The 24,621-nt window shown below is 41.2% G+C and overlaps 1 protein-coding gene across 24 annotated transcripts in view; it reads right to left on the bottom strand.

Annotated features, from left to right (window-relative positions):
* Positions 1 to 24,621, bottom strand: part of FHOD3 (formin homology 2 domain containing 3) — a 655,971-nt gene that overhangs the window by 570,340 nt on the left and 61,010 nt on the right. The gene's annotated exons all lie outside the window — the stretch shown is intronic.

Here is a 24,621-nt window from a genome sequence, read left to right as displayed (position 1 = left end):
AACTGGAAAATCTGCAGCAACTTCAATTAAAATATTTTAAATGGAGATTTTTAATTCATTACATATACAAATGAATAGTAGAATGAGTGCAGTGGCCCCTGTGTTATTTAGTTTGTGACTAAATTCAATTTGTTTTCTCAATCCAAGCCTTCAATGTGCCAAACAATTTTGGCATTGACAGCACATAACTGTATCGTAGAAGTTGAAAGAGGGAAGCAGGAGATTTTGGCAGTCAGGCAGGGCACAGTTGGGGATTCTGGCACCTGGATTACCATGCAAGACCATTTGGGACTGTGGGAAGAGTATATTAGTCTGCTAAAATGTTGACAATGAAATTGTCATATTTAGGTTTCAAAATTAATAACCCATTGTAATGTACCCCTTAGACTGTTTCAGACTATATGCACCCTGTGGAAAACAAGCACTGGCTTATGATCACTTCATATTTTTAAGACTGATCTTCATATCCGGGAAGATCAGAAACATTACAAAAATAATCAAGCTTAGTCACTGGAGCACAATTCTTTGGCAAGGGATCTATTGTGCAGTAGATTGTGTAGAATTCTACAGTCGCACAATCATGGAAGATACAGAGCTGTGGTTACAGGGCCTGACACATTAAACTTCAGAATAAAGGCCCCAGCTCAGGCAAGCACGTAAGCACATGCTCTAGTACTTTCTTGAGTATTGGCCAAAGTATACAGTCAGTAATTTTAATGCCATTTTGATAGTGTACAGGAACTGGGATCAGTTGTTCCTTGCCAATAATCTGAGAAGCTGAAAGAAATTGGCTTTGTAGTACTGGCTTGACTGGTTTTTCAAAACTATATCTTGATAAATAGCTCAAGTTGAAACCACTGTTCTTCATACCTCTCCCCTGGCAAAGACCAAAACAATGGTCTAATCTCTAGCAAAAGACCAAGGCTATGTAATGGCCACTTCTTTCCCACCTCTGCTCAATATAAATATTACATCTTTTATTAAATGGGAAAATATTTTCAAAAGAGCATCTATATGGGTCACTTTTCTTTGTTCCAATTAGAGATAGATCAGTTACATAAAATGTCATACTCTGCACTAAGGAATGTAATTGCCCAAAACTAAAGGGTTTTAACTCCACGGTTTAATTTAGAGATTTTAAATTCACCTTCTCTATAGGATTCTTCTATGTATGGACTGAAATGTCACATAAATAACACTATCTTTACTAGTTCACTTAACAAATGCCTTCACACAATACATCATTCTGCACATATTTATTCCTTGTAAGCTGTTCAAAATGAGGGACAAACAATAACAGCTACAATATTAATGATGACATATTAATGATGGCAAAAAGCCTTCAGTGAAACAAAAAGATATTTAAATCTACTGTCATGTAAAACACTGTTATTTACTAACATTTTCGATTGATTTACAAATTTAAAACACATACTTGAAAACTGCAAATTATGCGCATAGGTGGTCTATGTAACCATCCATTCCTTTTACTACTATTCTAATCTTCCCTCCCCCATCCCCCCTATTGTTTGCTACACTCACCACTTTGTATCTTTTCTTTTAATTAGACTGTAAGCTCTTTAGGATAGGGAATTTATTTTATAGGGTATTTGTACAGCACCTAACACAATGGGGCTTTGATCCTGACTGGAGTGTCTAAATACTTCTGTAACATAAATAAATAATGAGAATAAACAATAATAAATCACCTTTGTAAATTTTCAAAGAATTACATTAATTCCAGCTGTACAAGTCTCATTAAAGTCAATGAGCACAGACTTGCTAAAACTAGGGATTAAAAAATCCTCTCAACTGTGGTGAACAGGAATTTTTCCCAGGTGAGAATACGTCTTTAACTATTGATTGCTGCTGCTTTTAAATTTTCATTTTAAAAAGAAAATGAAGCTTCTAGCCCTTAATATTGTGAAATAACTCTCCAAATGTGAACTGAATGCAAATCTATGCAATGATGTCTTTCTAAGCATGCAGTCACACAATTCCAGTGCCTCCGCTATTGCTCATAAAACTTTCCTCCGCAGCAGCAAAATGACAAGACCCTAGTCACTTTCATTGCTGCTCCTCAGAACTTAATGGGCAACTGTGAAATCATCATACTGCCACTTGCGAAAGCTAAGTAGCAGTAGAGGCAGGCACTGGAGTCATTCACATAGCGTATATACTGCAACTGGAGGGTGTGATTGCAACTGTACAGATACCCAAGCTGGCTTTAATCCAGCTAGCTCTGGTAACAATAGCAGTGAAGCCACGACAGCATGGGGTAGCTACCTGAGTAAGTACCCGGGCTCCTAGGTGGGGTTCTACAGCCTATGCTGCAGTAGTTTCACTGCTCTTGGTACTCACACTAGCTAGATCAGTGGTTCTCAAACTTTTGTACTGGTGACCCCTTTCACATAGCAAGCCTCTGAGTGTGACCCCCCACTTATACATTAAAAACACTTAAATATATGTAACACCATTGTAAATGCTGGAGGCAAAGCAGAGTTTGGGGTGGAGGCTGACAGCTCCTGACCCCGCCCCCATGTAATAACCTCACAACCCCCTGAGGGGTCCCAACCCCAGTTTGAGAACCCCTGAGATAGATCAAACCTAGGTCTGATACATCTACACATGCTGCAATCACACCTCTGATTGCAATGTAGACATACCCAGGAAAGAAACAACCTCTGTCTTCGCAGCAGCAATGATTGGTAGGGATGAGCAGGCTTCTTTCCAAAGCATTGCTCCTGCACCTAGCCAGTGAAGCTATCAGCTCCTGTCCTTCATATCTACCACAGGCTATTACATTTCTGATAATCTTCTTTTAACGCCTTCACTAAAACTTTACAGGATTCTTTGAAAAATTAGAAATTTCTGTAATAAAACATCTCACACCAATGGGCTCTGCTGAGCTCCTGGGGACTTGGCTTCCCCTTGGCTGGACTGAGACTCAATATCTAATGCATGGCAACTACCGCAAGTACAGAGGTACATAATAACCTAATAAAATGATGATGAAAGAAAACAAATTGCCCAATCCAAAGCTAGTTTGATTGTAAAACTTCAGTAACTTCATGCTCTCTAGAAATAAAAGTCTATTACTAGACAAGCTGGTACTTTTATTAAACCATTTCTCCAAATGTTCCCTGCAGACAGGTACCACCACAAGATGCCCCCTTGTGGCCTGAGGTGGCCCTGCAGGCATCCTGGCTCCGTATCCCTCAGCGTTCCCCAGAACTATCCAGTCATAACCAAAATCTTTGAAACAATATTCCCCATCTCTTCACAGTCTAGTTTATTCAGATTACTCGATTCCCCTTTTAGTTTCAAGGTTTTACAGCCCACCCTCTGCATTCCCAGTCCAGGCCTCCCTGGCCTGTATACTCTCCCACTCACGTTCAGGAGTTCCACAATCTTCCTTCCTGGGGCCTGTGTGTTCTGCTTTCAGTCCTCACCTCCCCAGCCTGTAGCTCATGCCTCAAAATCTAGGGGTTGCAGAGCCCTCTTTCCTGGGGCTGTGTGATGGCTGGCTTCTTTCCCTCAGCAGCTCAATGCAGTAGCTCCCCCCAACTCTGCTTGGAGACTCCTTTTGAGTCATTCACTCAGTCACCTGAACACTTCCCTAATCCTGCCCAGGTGGGTCTAATAACCCCAAACACCTGTCTGCACTGGCTGGGAAAGAGGGGAGCCTTGTCTCACACACACTGCAAGGCTTCTGATCCCTTAAATGAACAGTGGTCTGTGATGGCCCCCAGACCTTTTTTCTCCCAGACACTGATTGCTCCCCGACATTATTTTCCTCTCTTCCAGTAACCGCTTCTGTTACTCTGGACATCTGGAATGGGGTAACTGGCCGCTCGCACTCCCTTAAAGGGCCAGTACTCTGCTACATTCCCCATGACAGGTAGACAGGTTCTGAAAAGGTGCCCATGAGTGGAAACCAAATTCATCTCTGATAGGAGCCCTGTTTTGTATGATTTTTGTTGAGAAGTCTTTGGCTTCTTTTGTCAGGGTCTGTGGAAGACCAGTACCAGTGACTGGGGAAAGGGCAGTCTAACCTGCTGGTCAGCCTCGTGTTCAGGAAGCAGAGACCAATGGACAGGTCTGAAATCAGGAGCCAGGGTGTCAGAGCCAAAAGTTGGAGGCAGGGTCAGACGGAAAATAGGCACTGAAGCCAAGGGATAGCACTGAGTTAAAAGCCAAAGAGCCATAGCGGAGGGTTGGAGCAGGAGTAGTCAGAAATCAGGGTGACAGGGCTCAGGGAGCAGAAAACAGCATAGGGCAGGAGCCTGGAAAAGGGCAGGGTCGAAGTCAGGAACCAGGGATGAGACCAGGAGTCAGGTAGCAGACAATAGGGTCTTTAGCAGCAGCAAGCCAGGATTCATCTTGTTCAACAGACAACTTCTTGTGACTCTTTTTGGCTTAAATACTGTTCCCAGCCCAATCAAGGATGCTGGAGCTCCTCTAATCAGGCCCCTTTGGTCGGTACCGTTAGTGGTGTATAAGACCTTAGGACTCCCAATTCCCCTGTCACTAGTAGATCCATCAGGTGGTATTATGGGTGCATCAACGGCCCTTCGAACCCAGGTTCAGGACCAACTATTATTCAGAGTATAAGGGCTGTATCCTACTCTCACTTAAGTTTTTGCAAAATTTAAAACATGGTAAGCCTGCTCTGACCCGCTGTTCTTGAGAGATCCCAAGAGAGAGACTTCGAAAATCCCCTAGATTTATAGAGAAAAATAAATACAAAAGCTCAAATTTGCACTGATTCAAGCAAGCAATGGAGTACTTGCAGTGAGAGTCAGGAGGTCCTGAACTCTGAACTTGGCTCTGCCACTGACTCACTGCATGACCTGGGCCAAGTAGCTTGATGCTTCTCTCTCACTTTCCCAGCTATAAAATGGGGATACGCCTTAGTTACCTGCCTCACAGGGGCATTGTGAAGTTTTATTAGCTAATATCTGTAGAGTGCTTGCAACATATAAAGCACCACATAAATGCTAAGTATAACTACTGGTACAAAATCAAGACTTACACCCGAACTTCCACTCTGACTTAAGCAAAAGGAGCAAGAAGTTAAGGGTGTTGTGGTAAACCCACTTCAATATCTTTGCTTTTGTTAGTTTAAATCATTATTATAGTGTGGGGTTGCTTTGGTTCTTTTATTCAGTCTTCTGGTCACTGTTACCATTTTCTTTAGGTTCAATATCTGCTAATCATTCCCAGCCATCCTGTTTGCAGGATGACTGAATCAGGTAACAATATGAGAACAGCCAGGTATCAGTTTAGCTTGACCGATCCTCACCTGGGAGAATCAAATGTGCCTTCCATCGCCCTTCATGACATTGCCAAAGGAAACATGGTGGGTTTCTGAATCAAGCTATCCTCTGGGATAAACTAGCAAGAGCCATGACTTTGAAGGGTGTATGTTTAGGAAGAGAAATTACCTATAATTAACCCTTAAGTAATGTGTACGGTATGAAGAGAAAATATTTTTTCTATAGGGTAGTATACAAAGCCTATTTAATCTGATGACACATCACATGACAGTTATGCATTCATTACTATCTGGTGGGACAATCTAAGTGCAATGGAAACCTATCTAAAACAGACACTACACTCAGGAAAAAGCATTCAAGGTGCACATGCATAGCACTGCTTTGCATTGTTATGAGAGCCTTTCAGGGTACTCAGGTTTCTCAGTACACACTGCCCTTCTCCTGTGACAATGTTTATTGTTTTGAATGGAAGCTTAATGAAACAGCATCTACTGACAAACCTCGTTTTCTAGGGGATCCACTGGCTCCCAAGAGAGAATATTTTACTCTGCAGGAAACATGAACTGCTGCAACACCCAATTTGAAACAAATTTCTTGCAACAAGGTATCAACAGAACATGGAGAGCAGAACCTTTGCTCTATGGTACATTCTTTCATGATGCTTAAATACTGGATTATACATTGTTTAATTTAGAGCTCACAAACCTTATATCCAGAGGCCTTTGCACCACCCACCTAAATGACACTCAAACTTTCAGTAAAGTGAAAATGTTGCATTCCATCCAAGGGGAATCTACTAACAATCAGATTAACTTCATACTCTAGGGTACTTCATGTTGTCAGCAAAAAACTAGCTATTCCCTATTGAGTTTAAAATATGGGAATTTCTGCCAGAGTTCAAGTGCTTGAGGCTATCAAGTGTTCCTTGCAAGAGAGCTGAAAGCCGGCACACACACAAAAAGGGAAGTGTACCCGAAACCTGCCGTTAATCAGGCAGCATAATCCTAGCCTTTGATTTCAAAGCTGTTAAAGCAATGGTTTGACTGAAGTTCCACAGTAACATGTTTCTCCACTCAATTCTGGATTCAAGAGATGTGATAACACTTCTGATGTTTAATAAAAAAAAAATGTTTTATGAAAGCCAGGCCTTTTTTGGGAGAAGGAGGGGGAGAAAATTAAAAATCTCTCTGCAAAGCCACCAGAAAATCTTATCAAAACAAGTAACCTTTTTGAAGCTCTTTACAGCTTAGCATATCACAATCCAGCTGTCTCTTTCTCGTTCCTTGCATTTTTGTTCCATAAGGAAACAAAGGAGCTTGAGAAGTCTATTAAATGCCGAGATTCACCTCCAAGGCTCTGAAGTATATTACAAGCTGATGCCCATTCAGCATCAATGACCTCTTCTGTCTCCTGCTGGCTGTCACGTTCCAAACACATACACTCATCTTTAAATGATTTTAATGAGGCTTTTCTTCCTTATCTAACCTCCCCATCTAAAGGTTTGCAATAGAGATAGTCCTAATATGTCCGTATACTATTCCTGTAACACTCTTGCACCCCACTCATTTAACATAACGTTACTGGATCACAACATATCTAACTTGACGGGAGCAGAAGAGGAGAAAAAAAATCTATCAATACCTCCTGGAAACACGTTTTCTGGATAATTTTTTTAAGGCTAATTAGGAAGAAAAGAGATAAATCACTCAGGCAGCATCCTACAGTTGCAAAGTGTAAATCATACACTGCAAAGAAAGAAAAGAGAAGTAATTTTAATGCATCAGGATATTGTATATAATGGTAAACTAGCAAAAAACTCAAGGTTAATTAATCAAGCAAGATTTCATCATATATTTTTCCTCCAGAATCTTCAATACTGATCACACTGTGATTGGCAGCCCTAATTTAACTTCCTTTTTCTTCAGCATATATAGGTTGCACAGCAAGCGTTATACATAAGTGGAACTGAAAGCAAAATGACACACAGTCATACAGAAGAAATATCTTTTTCCTACACATGTAAGTGTCCATCTAAATGTGATTCTATATCACAGCCTCATCAGCTAACGATGTAGAAGCTTACACAGTAGAGAGACTGTCTGCCCCCTCAGATGTACACTGATTGGCTTTTATAACCACCTACTCTTCCAATAGTAGCTAGGTCAGGGCTTTCTTCTTTTTGAGGGGGGAAGAGAGGAGAAAAGAATTCTAAATGAAGTGTCAAATAAAATGTTATTTCAGCAAATATGTTTTGTAATACATAAGCTGCTCTGCTAATTACTCATTATTACTGAAAATTGAAGTATTAGTAAAGTTCAAGGCAGAGTCATTCCCATGTTTCACCACAAAGTGATGATTTTTGCCCAAACAGAAGTCAGTTCCTTGTTACATAATATGAAGAATGCCACTGAGTTCAAAAAGGTTGGTCATTTGTTGCATTTGTTCTCCGAATGGTGAATTCTGTGAAACAGAAATCTGAGATAAGTGCAAGCCTCCCCTTCCCCTCACCCCGCTTTCTGAATCACCATTGTAGCTATTTCTGTATTTTTTATGGCACAGTTTTCCCACATTACATAATTACCTTCCAAAAGCTCCCAGAACATTTAAGGGTCAGTTGCTGTCTTTACATTCACTCAGTGACTATTTTTAAAAAAATCATACTTTTCATGAGCAGGGACAGCACACAAAAAAACTTGTTCCTGGTAGAAAGCTCATGCTGTCATTTTGTGAGCTTTTGAATGAGCCTTCTTTTAACATACTAAAGTTTGCCATCCTAGATTTTTCCCATTTTAGAAAACAGAAGAATCTTAGAGTTGGGAATGGAGAAGACAGTGATTTTAAAGGTTTTATTTTCACTAAAACATGGCCCTAAGAAAAGCACAAACAGGGAAAGCTTCCGTCATTGTTCACTGCATGGTGAGACAAACTTCAGATTCTTGCCCAGTACAGATAAGAGATATCTTTACTTTAATGTTTCCTAGATTCATAGATTCCAAAGCCAGAAGGGACCATTGTGATCATCTAGTTTGACCTCCTGTAAAACAAAAGCCATAGAATTTCCATACAATAATTTCTAGAGCATATGATGAGGCTTTTTTTAAGCAACTAACAAAATCATCCAAAGCCCAAGATTTGGTGGTGATGGGGGACTTCAACTATCCGGATATATGTTGGGAAAATAACACAGCGGGGCACAGACTATCCAACAAATTCTTGGACTGCATTGCAGACAACTTTTTATTTCAGAAGGTTGAAAAAGCTACTAGGGGGGAAGCTGTTCTAGACTTGATTTTAACAAATAGGGAGGAACTCGTTGAGAATTTGAAAGTAGAAGGCAGCTTGGGTGAAAGTGATCATGAAATCATAGAGTTTGCAATTCTAAGGAAGGGTAGAAGGGAGAACAGCAAAATAGAGACAATGGATTTCAGGAAGGCAGATTTTGGGAAGCTCAGAGAGCTGATAGGTAAGGTCCCATGGGAATCAAGACTGAGGGGAAAAACAACTGAGGAGAGTTGGCAGTTTTTCAAAGGGACACTATTAAGGGCCCAAAAGCAAGCTATTCCGCTGGTTAGGAAAGATAGAAAATGTGGCAAAAGACCACCTTGGCTTAACCACGAGATCTTGCACGATCTAAAAAATAAAAAGGAGTCATATAAAAAATGGAAACTAGGACAGATTACAAAGGATGAATATAGGCAAACAACACAGGAATGCAGGGGCAAGATTAGAAAGGCAAAGGCACAAAATGAGCTCAAACTAGCTACAGGAATAAAGGGAAACAAGAAGACTTTTTATCAATACATTAGAAGCAAGAGGAAGACCAAAGACAGGGTAGGCCCACTGCTTAGTGAAGAGGGAGAAACAGTAACAGGAAACTTGGAAATGGCAGAGATGCTTAATGACTTCTTTGTTTCGGTCTTCACCGAGAAGTCTAAAGGAATGCCTAACATAGTGAATGCTAATGGGAAGGGGGTAGGTTTAGCAGATAAAATAAAAAAAGAACAAGTTAAAAATCACTTAGAAAAGTTAGATGCCTGCAAGTCACCCGGGCCTGATGAAATGCATCCTAGAATACTCAAGGAGCTAATAGAGGAGGTATCTGAGCCTCTAGCTATTATCTTTGGAAAATCATGGGAGACGGGAGAGATTCCAGAAGACTGGAAAAGGGCAAATATAGTGCCCATCTATAAAAAGGGAAATAAAAACAATCCAGGGAACTACAGACCAGTTAGTTTAACTTCTGTGCCAGGGAAAATAATGGAGCAAGTAATTAAGGAAATCATCTGCAAACACTTGGAAGGTGATAAGGTGATAGGGAACAGCCAGCATGGATTTGTGAAGAACAAATCATGTCAAACCAATCTGATAGCTTTCTTTGATAGGATAACGAGCCTTGTGGATAAGGGTGAAGCTGTGGATGTGGTATACCTAGACTTTAGTAAGGCATTTGATACGGTCTCGCATGATATTCTTATGGATAAACGAGGCAAATACAATTTAGATGGGGCTACTATAAGGTGGGTGCATAACTGGCTGGATAACCGTACTCAAAGAGTTGTTATTAATGGTTCCCAATCCTGCTGGAAAGGCATAACGAGTGGGGTACCGCAGGGGTCTGTTTTGGGACTGGCTCTGTTCAATATCTTCATCAACGACTTAGATATTGGCATAGAAAGTACGCTTATTAAGTTTGCGGATGATACCAAACTGGGAGGGATTGCAACTGCTTTGGAGGACAGGGTCATAATTCAAAATGATCTGGACAAATTGGAGAAATGGTCTGAGTTAAACAGGATGAAGTTTAACAAAGACAAATGCAAAGTGCTCCACTTAGGAAGAAAAAATCAGTTTCACACATACAGAATGGGAAGAGACTGTCTAGGAAGGAGTACAGCAGAAAGGGATCTAGGGGTTATAGTGGACCACAAGCTAAATATGAGTCAACAGTGTGATGCTGTTGCAAAAAAAGCAAACATGATTCTGGGAAGTATTAACAGGTGTGTTGTGAGCAAGACACGAGAAGTCATTCTTCTGCTCTACTCTGCTCTGGTTAGGCCTCAGCTGGAGTATTGTGTCCAGTTCTGGGCACCGCATTTTAAAAAAAGATGTGGAGAAATTGGAAAGGGTCCAGAGAAGAGCAACAAGAATGATTAAAGGTCTTGAGAACATGACCTATGAAGGAAGGCTGAAAGAATTGGGTTTGTTTAGTTTGGAAAAGAGAAGACTGAGAGGGGACATGATAGCAGTTTTCAGGTATTTAAAGGGGTGTCATAAGGAGGAGGGAGAAAACTTGTTTACCTTAGCCTCTAAGGATAGAACAAGAAGCAATGGGTTTAAACTGCAGCAAGGGAGGTCTAGGTTGGACATTAGGAAAAAGTTCCTAACTGTCAGGGTGGTTAAACACTGGAATAAATTGCCTAGGGAGGTTGTGGAATCTCCATCTCTGGAGATATTTAAGAGTAGGTTAGATAAATGTCTATCAGGGATGGTCTAGACAGTATTTGGTCCTGCCATGCGGGCAGGGGACTGGACTCGATGACCTCTCGAGGTCCCTTCCAGTCCTAGAATCTATGAATCTATGAATCTATATGTTTTAGAAAAACATCCCATTCTGAAAAACTGTCAGTGATGGGGAATCCACAACTACCTTTGGTAAGTTATTCCAAATTAATTACTCTCACGGTTATAAATTTACTAGGGCTGTCAAACGATTAAAAAAAATGTGTGATTAATCGTGAGATAGACAAAAAAAGTCACAATTAAGCACAGTTTTAATCGCACTGTTAAACAATAATAAAATACCATTTATTTAAATATTTTTGGATGTTTTCTACATTTTCAAATATATTGATTTCAATTACAACACAGAATATAAAGTGTACAGAGCTCACTTTATATTATTATTTTTGATTTAAAATATTTGCACTGTAAAAAAGATATAGTATTTTTCAATTCACCTCATACAAGTACAGTAGTGCAATCTATCACGTAAGTACAACTTACAAATATAAAACTTTTTTTACATAACTGCACTAAAAATAAAACAATATAAATGTAGATCCTTCAAGTCCACTCAGTCCTACTTCTTTTTCAGCCAATCGCTCAGACAAACAAGTTTGTTTACATTTACGGGAGATAATGCTGCCCGCTTCTTATTTACAGACTACAGGACAGGGTCATAATCAACTAGTGCAGGGGTGGGGGGAGAGGACTGCTGGAGTCACCACAGGGGGTGGGGTACGGTGGCAGCGGCTCTAAAGCACCCTTTCCTTGCTTCACGTCCTCACAGCTGCTGGTGATTGCCCTCACCCCTCCCCTCATGTAAACCAAATCAATAATTAATGCAGAGGAAGGGGGCATGAGACAAGTTCCGAGGAGTTGGGAGGCACTTTGGTAATCTGTGTGTCTGGTCTGGATATTACAGTCTCTTGACTCTGGCCGCCTCCTGCTCACTGCCACAGCCGGTGCCTCCCTACCCACCCTGCCACCACCAAGTCCTGTCTCCAGAGGTGTGTGATTAACGCTCATTTAAAAAAAAAAAGTAATTTGTTTTGAGTTAATCGCATGTGTTAATTACAATTGACAGCCCTAAAATTTACTCCTTATTTCCAGTGTGAATTTGTCAGGCTTCAACTTCCAGCCATTAGATTGTGTTATACCTTTCTCTGCTACACTGAAGAGCCCATTATTAAATACTTGTATTTCCATGTAGATACTCACAGATTGTAATCAACTGAGCCCTTAGCCTTCTCTTTGCTGAGATAAATAGATTGAGCTCTTCGAGTTTACCAATATAAGGCATGTCTTCTAATCTTTTAATCGTTCTTGTGGCTCTTCTCTGAACCCTCTCCAATTTATAAACATCCTTCTTGAATTGTGGGTACCAGAACTGGACACAGTATTCCAGCAGCGGTCGCACCAGAGGTAAATGCAGATTCCACTGTTTATACATCTCAGGATCGCCTTGTCTCTTTTGGTCAAAGAGTCAAACTGGGAGCTCATATTGGACTGATTATCCACCACAACGCCCAAATCTTTTTCAGAGTCACTGTTCCCCCAGATAGGCCATACTTACAGGATTGGGGGCCATCATTCTTCATTCTTAGATGTATACATTTACATTTAGCTGTATTAAAACACATATCGTAGTCCTCACATTATAATTTTCTGATTGCTATCAATACCTATCATGAACTTGGTTCCATACTGCGTCCTAGCTACAGCTACGATACAAAAACATTAACCAGTAGCCAGCACTACAGAGTTCATGTTACATCAGGGGTCGGCAACCTTTCAGAAGTGGTGTGCCGCGTCTTCATTTATTCACTCTAATTTAAGTTTTGCGTGCCAGTAATACATTTTAATGTTTTTAGAAGAACTCTCTCTCTAAGTCTATAATATATTACTAAACTATTGTTGTATGTAAAGTAAATAAGGTTTTTAAAATATTTAAGAAGCTTCATTTAAAATTAAATTAAAATGCAGAGCCCTCCAGACCAGTGGCTAGGACCCGGGCAGTGTGAGTGCCACTGAAAATTAGCTCACGTGTGCCATAGGTTGCCTACCCCTATGTTACATGCAGATTTCCATTATAATCCTTTCTTTTCACATGCCTGAAAGAACTGCTGATGCCTTGAAACAACTCTTAGGATCCTAGAAAATCAAAAGAATTACTGCTGCCATAAGGGTACATGGGGCACTGCCTCACTCAGAAAAATGGGAGGAGTAAAATAAGTGAAACTTTACCCCAAGTTTATCAGTCTCTCAAAGAGCAGTTGTTATGTTAGCAGCTTAATGCTTCCATCTCTTCAGGTGAGGAATCCATACAGATACCCAGTGCTCCAAACTTCATAGTACACATTCTTGGTTCCATAGCAGAAGCATGTCAGGTATGGTGCCTGAATTTCACTGAACAATGCAGCAGTCATGGCAGAGGACTTACGGGATCTTTCAGAAGGGGTCTTAATTAATCAGTTTATGGGAGTTACAGGGCATTACTTAAAATTCTGACCTAGAATAGGTTTCAGAGTAGCAGCCGTGTTAGTCTGTATCCGCAAAAAGAACAGGAGTACTTGTGGCACCTTAGAGACTAACAAATTTATTAAAGCATAAGCTTTCGTGGGCTACAGCTGACTTATATGCATCCGAAGAAGTGGGCTGTAGCCCATGAAAGCTTATGCTCTAATAAATTTGTTAGTCTCTAAGGTGCCACAAGTACTCCTGTTCTTTTTGACCTAGAATATTCATTGGTGCTTCTGCTTTTTTTTTTCATTCAAATGATTGGAAAAGTAAATCAAGTAGGGAAAAAACGTTGCTTGGATAATCTTTCATGAACTTTTCCTTTCTGCTTCAAATCACCCTGCAATATGTCAAAAGAAAGACCCAGGCTTTCGCACTCTTCAATTAAGTTGATAATTTCACAGGAAACAAGATGTGAAGTACAGATCCCGAAAAGCTGTGGACCAAATATATTGTATAGAGACCCCTACTGTCTTAACAAACAGTAATTACTTTCCTCCTCCAAAACATGATCAGCTTAAATAGCCTCAACCAGAACACCTGGTTCTGTCCTATCTTAAGTCAGCAGAAAAGCCAACATATATATATTTATATTAAGCAAATTTGCGATTGCTTCATAAAAATCTTCACTTATTTTGGTCAATATGATTTTCTTTGGGGGAGGGAATTGGATTTTTTAGTTTTGGTTTGGTGGGTTTTTTTGTTTGTTTGTTTGTTTGTTTTGTGGCAATGGGATTTTCCCATCTGGCACAGAGTGAAACTTCATGGTGGATTTAAGAATGCACAAAACCCATGATTCCACACTTAACTTTATAGTCATCAATAGAGTTCAAGTCAACAAAAATCATAAGCTATCACTACATATAAGGGAATGCCAGATCTCCTCAGTTTTAGGTGCTAACTCTCTCTTCAAACCACCACAACAAGGTGTTTGATCACCAGGTTGAACTAGCAAGAGGAAGTGCATCTGCCTTGTGTCCTCTGTGGATGTTGCCTGATTGGTCTGGAATTTAGATATTGGATTTTACAGAATAGCTTAATTGCCAGACTAGTCAGCTGGTGTTAAGACTGGAAGTACAGTAAGGCCTTGTTCACAATATCACTTTAACTGAGTTTATTACCAATTATTCACATGGTTGGTTTTGAACACAGTTTACATTCACACACAACATGGTTGCTTGATTAACAACTGAGATCAGGTAGTTGTGTTTCACTCCATAAAAGAAACTAAATCCATCACATGATTGTCTTCCTGACACCAGCTCTGCATTTTTTGTTGTTATTTTTATCGGCAGGGGAGGGAGGAAAGGGGTTGGTGATTGTTTTGTGTGTTTGTTTGCTTGCTTGCTTTGTGTGACTGTTTGCAGCAGAAAAGAAACCATAATCATGTAACTGATCTGGCCAGCAATCTGCTATAGGAAATCATAGAAATGTAGGCTAATGCATGACCAAGTATACCCAGACCTGTTGTCCAATCTGTTCTTTAAAACCAATGATGGGGATTCAACTGCCTCCCTTGCAAGCCTATTACAGAGCTGAACTTTTCTTATAGTTAGAAAGTTTTTCTTAATATCTCACCTAAATCTCCCTTGCTGCAGATTAAGCCCACTTCTTCCTGCCCTTCTCTCAGCAGATATGGAGAACAATTTTTCACCATCCTTTTTATAACAGCCCTTAACATATTTGAAGACTGTTATTAGGTCCACACTCAGTCTTTTCTCAAGACTAAACGTGCACTTTTTTTTGTAACCTGAATGACCCCACTAGATACATCTTCCCACTTTGACGATAAACCATTGATAACTACTATAAGTACAGACTTTCAACCAGTTGTGCACCCACGTTTAATAATTTCATCTAGACATTTCCCTAGTTTGCTTAAGAGAATATCATGTAGACTGTACCAAAAACCTTACTAAAATCAAGATATATCATGGCTACTGTTTCCCCCCATCCAGTAGGTCAATAACCCTGTCGAAGAAGGAAGTTTAGTATGATTTGTCCTTGACAGATCCATGCTGACTATTCCTTATGACCCTATTATCCTCTAGGTGCTTACAAATTCATTGTTTAATAATTTGTTCCAGTATCTTTCCAGGTATCATAGTTAGGCTGACTGGTCTATAACTCACCAAGTCCTATATGTTCCCCTTTTTAAAGACAGGTACTATGTTTACCCTCTCCAATCCTCTGGGACCTCACCCGTCCTCCAGACGTTCTCAAAGATAATTGCTAATGGAGCCAAAATTGCTTCAGCCAATTACCTAAGTACCCTAGGACTAAGTTAGTCATTAATTTAATCAATCGAAGAATGGATTGCCCCATATGCTTCTGGTACTGCTCTGTCAGTATGTCCTTCAAGTACTCTGCCTAGTTTTTCCCATGATTCATAGGTAAAGGCACATTTAGGGAGTCAGTGAGGAGACACAAAGATGCTTCAGATATGGTTTTGAGGCAGAAAGGCTGCAATGCAAATGTGAAGAATATGTTCGTCTTAATTGAGGAGTGTTGCAAACTAGTTATTAAACCACAGTCAGTGTTGCAGTCTGGACAGCTCAGAACTCTGGAGGAGCATGACACTGCATGTGTGAGAAATTCTGGGATAAAGTTTTATCAGAAAGGTGTGTTTTATACTTAAATCTCAACACCACCAGTCATGAGCTAGCATTATTTTTCTGGAAAGGATTTCATAGCTGGGGTCCTGCTGCTGTTGCTGCTGCCTTTCAGTGCGTGTTGCTGAGGGCACTGGCATCCTGGTAAATCATGGAGGATATTCTCTAAGGCAGCAAGATGCCAATCTACAAAGTGTCTTGTAGATCAGGATCAGGATGTTGAACCACACTGCGAAGTGAATGGCAAGTCAGAACTGTGTTATAAAAGAAATTGCCATTAATAAACCATTTTGAAGTTACTAATGAGATTAAATCATGTTTTATGCATGGATAAATTTAACTGATTTTTCTCAGTACATCACCACAGAGACAAAATTAAGCTTAGTTGCCATTAAAAACGGTTACCTACCTTTTCATAACTGTTGTTCTTCGAGATGTGTTGCACGTGTCCATTCCATTCTAGGTGTGTGCGCAATCGTTGGAGATTTTTGCCTTAGCGGTATCTGTAGGGTCGGCTGTAGCACCCTCTTGAGTGCCGCATTCATGCATTGGCATATTAGGCGCTGCCGACCCTACTTCCTCTCAGTTCCTTCTTGCCAGCAACTCCAACAGCAGGGTAGGAGGGCAGGTAATGAAATTGACATGAGCAACACATCTCGAAGAACAACAGTTACAAAACGGTAGGTAACCGTTTTTCTTCTTTGAGTGCTTGCTCATGTTGATTCCATTCTAAATGAGTCACAAGCAGTGTCCTTGGAGGTGGGCTTGGAGTTCACAGTCTAGCAGCTTACAGTACTGCTCTTTCAAAGTCAGCATCGTCCCGGGCCTGCTGGGATGTGAACGTGTGGACGGATGACCAGGAGCCCACCCTACAGATGTCCTGGATAGGCACTTGGGCTAGGAAAGCTGCCGAAGAGGTTTGCGCCCTGGTAGAATAGGCAGTTACAATTGCTTGAGTTGGCACCCTTGTCTGATCGTAACAGCAGCGAATTCTTTGAAGAAATTCTTTGAGCGGACACTGAATGACCTTTCATCCTGTCGGCCACCGTGACGAACAATTGTGTTGACTTGCAGAACGGCTTGATCCTTTCGATGTAGAAAGCTAGTGCCCTCTTGACATCTAGGGAATGCAATCTACACTCCTCCTCTGACTTATGTGGCTTTGGTAAGTAAATGTCCTGGCCCACATGAAACTGCAAGATCACCTTGGGCAGGACAACCGGGTGTGGCCACAGCTGGACCTCGTTTTAGTAGAAAACTGTATAGGGTGGTTCTGAGGTAAGCGCCCTAATCTCAGAGACCCGGCTGGCAGATGTTATCACAACTAGGAATACAACCTTCCAGGACAGGAGAAGGAGAGAGCAGGAAGCCAGGGGCTCGAAGGTGGGTCCAGTGAGCCATGACAGCATGGCAGAACGGGGTCCCTGACATGCAGGTAGAGGCGCTCAAGGCCATTGCGGAACCTGGCAGTCATGACCTGGGTGAAAACCAACCTATCCTCGAGCGGCGGACGGAAGGCCAAAATAGCGGCCAAGTGGACCTTGATAGATGAAAGGGACAGGCCTTGGAGCTTGAGACGCAGATGGTAATCCAGGATCAACTGCAGTGAGGCCCTCTCGGGCCGGATGCCTTTATCCAAGGTCCAACAAGCAAAACGCTTCCATATGGCTAGGTAGGTCGCTCTGGTGGAGGGCTTTCTGCCGCCCAACAGAACCACCTGGACAGCGGCCGAGCACTCCTGCTCCGCCGCATTTAACCATGCAGCAGCCATGCCATCAGGTGCAGTGCCGCCAGGTTGAGATGCAGAAGACTGCCATGGTTTTGGGACAGCAGGTCCGATCTGAGTGGTAGCCGTAACATAGCAGCCACCAAGAGGGCCAGCAGCATGCCAAACCAGTGCTGCACAGCCAAGCCAGCGCTATGAGGATCACCTTCACCCTGTCCTTCTTGATTTTCATAAGGACTCTGTGAATCAGCGGCACCGGAGGGGAGGCACATAACAAAGCCCCTGACCACGGGAGAAGAAAAGCATCTGAGAGGGAACCCCTGTTAATCCCCCAAATCGAGCAGAAAACATGGCAGTTCCTGTTCTACCTGGATGCGAACAATTCCACCTGGGGAGTTCCCCATCTCTGGAAAATGAGGCTGTCCATGTCCGGATGGAGGGACCATTCGTGGTAAGACAATAAGGTCCTGCTGAGGTAATCTGCCAAAGCATTCCTGGCCCTGGGGAGTTGTGCGGCTATGAGATGGATGCCGTGTTGTACACAGAAGTTCCAGAGCCTGAGGGCTTCCTGGCAAAGGGCAGATAACCTGCCCCACATTGCTTGTTGATATAGAACATAGCCACTGTCTTGTCCATCAGGACCTGGACCACCCTACTTTTTTGTGAGTTAAGACAGCTTGCTAGGGCAGGAGACCTACTCTGAGCTTCCTGACATTGATGTGTAGGGACCGATTATGACTCAACCAATGACCTTGCATGCTGAGATCACCCAGGTGGACTCCGCACCCCCCAGGTCCGAAGCATCAGAGACCAGGGTAACCGATGGGGACGAAGCTGCAAAGGGAACCCCCTCCAACACTAATGCAGGATTCCACCACCATGTGAGTGACAATAGTACGTGGTCTGGGACCCTAACCACATGGTCCATGCTGTGTCTGTTGGGGATGTAGACTGACGCCAGCCATGCCTGTTGGGGCCTGAGGCAAAGCCACGTGTGCCAGACCATGTAAGTGCAGGCTACCATCTGGCCCAACAATCGTAGGCACATGAGTGGCGATGAGACGGTGGGCTTGCATGCACGAGATCAGGTCCACCATGGCTGGGAACTGAGCTTTGGGGAGAAAGGCTCTGGCCTGAGTAGAGTCGAGGACTGCTCCAATAAAGTCTATGCATTGTACAGGTATATAGGTTGAATATTTTTTCATTTATCAATAGCCCTAGGTCGCGACAGGTGGAGCAAACCAAACTGAGACAACGACGCACCTGATCCCAGGACCAGCCCTTTATTAGCCAGTCACTGGGGTATGGCCCAACCCAAAACAGAGGAAACACCTTTTCCCCTGGGGAAAATGGAAATATGCATCCTTGAAGTTGAGGATAGCGTACCAGTCTCCTGGATCCAGAGAGGGAATAATGGAGGCCAGAAAGACCAGGCATAACTTTAACTTCTTGAGAGTTTGAGGGCAAAAGTTTTTGCAGATCCTGCACTTATCCTTTCTGTGGGATTCCCCCAAACACTTTAAACATCTCTCATGGAGATCACTGATGGTCATCGGCTGGCTGCACAATGAACATGGCTTAAAGCCTGGGGAACGGGGCATGCCCCACTCCAAGGCAAAGTCCCAGCCGGGACTCTAACTCCTAAACAACTACTCTAACACTTAACTTAAAGGTCTAACTAAGTACCTATCAACTAACAACAAAGGAGACAGAACAATGGACTGTAAGAATCACCAATGCTCTTGCAATGCAAGACAAGGCGCTCCAACCAACCGTCTCTTTACTTATTAATTAACCCAGAGTATGTATTAATACCTGGGTCGGAGGGGAAACAGCTGTGCATATCTCTCTATCAGTATTATAGAGGGCGAACAATTTATGAGTTTACCCTGTATAAGCTTTATACAGGGTAAAACGGATTTATTTGGGGTTTGGACCCCATTGGGAGTTGGGCATCTGAGTGTTAAAGACAGGAACTCTTCTTAAGTTGCTTTCAGTTAAGTCTGCAGCTTTGGGGCACGTGGTTCAGACCCTGGGTCTGTGTTGGAGCAGACTGGCGTGTCTGGCTCAACAAGACAGGGTGCTGGAGTCCCAAGATGGCAGGGAAAGCAGGGGCAGAAGTAATCTTGGCACACCAGTTGGCAACCCCAAAGGGGTTTCTGTGATCCAACCCATCACGCTTACTATTCAATGTAGCAAAGTAACAAGGAAAAAAGATCATTATCTGTCACAGATACTTTTAAGAAATAGCCAATCTAACCCTGTCTCCATGTTATGGATGGTATCTGCTCAAGCAATTGCAAAATAATTTTTAAGTAACAAAGAAAGAAAGTGTGTACAAGTGTGGAACTTGAAAATTTTATCTGACACTCAATATGCCAAGGACTAAGCCCTATTAATCAAGCGAAAAATATCTATGCCTACAGAGTCTTGCCCCTGTCAGTGAAGCCCTTTATGGTGTAAAGGAATAAACAGCTGCACACTGTTTATTGAATTTGAACACACTGTCCATCAACTTTCTATTTAAAATATTTTTAAAATGTAACTTACTGTGTCTTTCTCATTTTTTGTTAAAACTTCTATTTCCAATCTAGCTTCACTCCACACTTCTTTGCTTTTTTCTTTCCTATAATAATAGATCATGTTGGATTTTTTCCTGGGTTGTTTTCAGTGACGTGCTTTCCTCTTTTCTTTCTCCCCTCCCCTTTCCCATTCTTTCTCTACATTGTGTACTCTACATTCTGCCCTATAATTTTTTTGTTCCTCCCACTTCTCTTGCAAACACCCCCACCTCTCTCTCTACCCTATTTCTCTCCCCGCCCATCATGCTACAACTTCTCATTGATTTCTCTCTTTCCACCTCACCAGAGAGCACCTGGCAAACCAGTGTGCTCTAGATTGACACCCCAGCTTGTTGTGCACTAAATCTTTGTGTAGAGAAGCCCTTAATCTGTCTCTCATCCAACTGACTCCTGGCTTCTGCGAAGGTGGTTGAAATGGGTCTTCACTAATCTACTTCCTCAATTAGCATCTTTTTCTGGGTCCTCCTCCACAGTGGATAGTTACAGTGATTGGCTCTGCTACTATCCCTAACAATCCCAAGCAGAAATAGTGTGTAAATGACCTAAGATTCTTGCTAGTTTCAGCGCTGCCCAGGGAGTTCTAAATGGCAGCAGTGAAAGCTGCAGATTCCGGAAGATAACACTGCATTGATTCACATTCTATTCAAGCTTTTCTTCACAACCCTAAGGGATAAAAACTTTAAAATAAAATAAAAAAAAGATTGGATGGATTTTGTAGAAGTTGTTGGCATTTACCCAGGAAAGATTTCTATTATATTCACCATAGGCAATTGGGGTTTGTTTCTTTTTTCAAACCCTGTGTACAGGCATGCATGATTTCTTTCAAAAATAATTTTGATTATGGATGAAGGGATTCACCGAGATTCACCATTTAAATTTACCATAACTGGCATCATCCTTTTTCTTAGAGAACATTATTAATCCTTTCCACTTTGTATGTACCTACCTAAGATATCAAGAGAGCACAAATCACTGCAGTATCTAGGCAATGAAGTACAGTGAAATACGAAAGGTATATAACTAAAGACTAAAACTGGACTCCACTTTGTCACCTTCCTAGGGTTTGGTCCATTGTGCTTTCCTCATCCCACTCCTATCATCATCTCAGCTTCTGTTAATGTAGCTAGGCTGTGGTGAAGGAAGGTGTTTTGCACCAGGCTCTGAAGGTAGACAGAGTTTATTCTGATACCCTTCTGTAAGGGGTTCCATAGATTAGGGCCTAGCACCAAAAATGCTTTGATCACCTAGCTCCCAGGTCTTTTGTTCTGGGTTTAGCAAGCTTTCATGTGCCTGATGAGCACAGTAGTACTGAGGGAGAGAGGTGGATCTTGAATTAGTCTATTCTCAGACAATTAAGGAAGCTGAAGCTAAGAACCAGGACTTTAAATGAACCCAGAACAAATGAAAAAACTGAACTCTACAATGTGAGTGAACAAACATTTCGCAAGGTCACTGACAATTAGGTTTTTTCAGTAGCAGAGAATTATACAGAGGATAAATTAATGGCAAATTAGTAGCTACAGGGCAACCGAAAGAAATAGTATAGTAAATTTCATTATAAAAAACCCCCCCACACTGAATTGTTGTTCAGCCCTAATCAGAACTATACTAATACTTCTTGACTGATGTCAAAGACTCATAGCAAAATCAGACTCCTACAATATAACTTTTCTATCTTAATAAGACTGGCTCTACTGAATCAGCCCAATAGTCCAACTAGCCCAATATCCTATCTCTGACAGTGGCCATTGCCAGATGCTTCAGAGGGAAAGAACAGAAGTGGACAATTTTGAGAGATCCATCCTATTGTCCAGTCCCAGCTTCTAGCAGTTGGAGGTTTAGGGACACCTGGAGGATGAGGTTATGTTACTGACCATCTTAGCTAACAGCCATTGATGGACCCATCCTCCATGAAATTATCTAATTCTTTTTTGAACCCAGTTATACTTTTGGCCTTCACAACATTCCCTGGCAATGAGTTCCACAGGTTTACTGCGTGTTGTGTGAAGTAGTCTGTCCTTATGTTTATTCTAAACCTGCTGCCTACTAATTTCATCGGGTGACCCCTTATGTGAAGGGGTAAATAACACTTCCCTATCCACTTTCTTCACACCATTCATGATTTTATAGACCACTCTCACATTCCCCCTTAGATGTCTCTTTTCTAACGTGAACAGTTCCAGTCTTTCAATCTCTCCTCATATGGAAGTTGTTCTATACCCCTAATCATTCGTATTGCCCTCCTCTATATATTTTCCAATCCTAATATACCTTTTTTTGAGATGAGGTGACCAGAACTGCATGCAGCATTCAAGTTGTGAGCATAGTATAGATATATATACTGGCATTATGATATTTTCAGTGTTATTATCTACCCCTTTCCAAATGATTCTTAAAATTCTGTCAGCTTTTTTGACTGCCGCTGCAGAGTGAATGTGGATGTTTCAGGAAACTATCCACAGTGACTAGAAGATCTCTTTCTTCAGTCTTATAGTCTTCCCAACTGACTTACTCATAACAGGTGACATTACCCGAAACTCGCTTGGATGGGCTTGGTTCAGCTCAGTCAAATTCTGTTTTCATTTACACAGGTGTAGATCTGGAGTAACATCTCTGAAGCCAGTGGAGTTACTCCAGGTATACACCTATCTAAGAGAGAGAGAAAAGGCCAGCCATTAGTGTAGATAGTTATTTTGCTACAAATGATAATAATGAAACACTCAGCAGAACACAACCCTCTGCTGATGTAAATCAGCACTCTCCACTGAAACCAGCTGTGGATCTAGCCCATTACATTATAACCTAACAAATTAGTTAATTGCTTTAACATCTTACCACTATGCAAAATATTCACATAAAATGTTTTTGTCCTGAAATGTTAATGATAATAGAAGATGCTATATAAGTGCAAACTATCTACAGATATGAACATGCTTCACACACATTAATTAATTTAGGCTCAATGTCCCCCTTGGAGGTAGACAAGTATTATTATCCTCATTTTCCAAGTAAGGAGAAGAGCAATACCAGCAGCAATACCTAACAACAGTTGGGCAGTACAAGGCAGTAGACCAGGATGTTAAGTGGATGTTTTGTAATGCCTCGCAATTGATAGCGGGTTCTGTTATGTCATAGGTGGCGCTGTAATGAGTCTATTCTTCTAAATCAAACCGACATAGCAGGCATGTGTCTTAAAGGGACATGGTTTGTTCTGAATGTTTTCCCACTACAGTCACTTCTCAAGAGTTTATTGGATTGATCTACTTTGTCCAAAGTGGGTGAGAAGAAAAACGGGGGTGGGAAGTTGTTCAGTCCTGAATGACAAAACTGGCACGAAAGCCACTGGCAGGCCTCATGCTCATCAGACTGCTTATTTGTGCTATCACCAGATACCAGCTGAAATGGAGTTAGGTCAGTAAAAGTACAATGGAGAAGCTAACAAGAGGGAAAGAATGCCTGGGAAAAACAGACCTCACAACTCACACAGGAAGAAAACGCCAGTGAGGCCCTAGATAATCTTATATTTTCCTTAGACATGAGTTTCTTCTTTTATGCAATGTAATTACAACCTTCTTGTTATACACATGATAGTATCTTGGGATAAAGTAAAATGCAATGAAGAAAGAACTCTCTAAAATTTTGACTGTAACAGCAAATAAATTCTCTTATATTTCAGTCACATAGATAACCAAGTGCAGTTTCTAATATTCAATGTTTCTCAGTTAGAAATATTTGTCATTTATAACATTCTCACATTTTATGTGAACAGTGCCAAGAAAATTGTTTAAAAAGTTAAAGTTAATTTGAAATTAGAATTACAATTGAAATTAAATGTTTATTAGTCATTTATACAGAGGCTGAAAAGCCAGTGACTTTTAGCACACAAAAGTTCACTAATCATTTTACTATGGAATGGATAGGTAGAATATTCTGACTTACAGGACACACAACAAAGAAAAAAAGAGCCATCTTTCTCAAAATAACAAGGAGTAGCAATAAAGTTCAAAGCAAAGCCTATCTAAACACAGCTTGATTAAAAAAATAAATAAACTGAATTCATTTACTTCTAATAATAGGACACCATCTTTACCTGCCAAATAACTATCCTATCTTTTTCATACATAGCAGTTTTTGCGTACATATGTAAAATCTTTTTCGGTTAAGGAGACCACCATTTATAGACAATGTCCTTTCTTAAGAAACCACCATAAAATATCCCCAAATGTACTGATTAAAATTCTGTTCCACATTTATTAGAAGGCCACATCCATTATGTCAGTCCTTTGGTTTCACCATATTGTAGTCAATGAAGATACAATTTAGATTAGTAAAAAAATATTAAACTACAGAAAGACGATATCCATAATCCTTTGTATAACATTAAAGAATGGACAGGAAGAAAA

This window comes from Chrysemys picta, chromosome 2 (genome assembly GCF_011386835.1).
Source record: "Chrysemys picta bellii isolate R12L10 chromosome 2, ASM1138683v2, whole genome shotgun sequence".
NCBI lineage: Eukaryota > Metazoa > Chordata > Testudines > Emydidae > Chrysemys > Chrysemys picta.
This window is presented reverse-complemented; position numbering and strand designations above follow the sequence as displayed.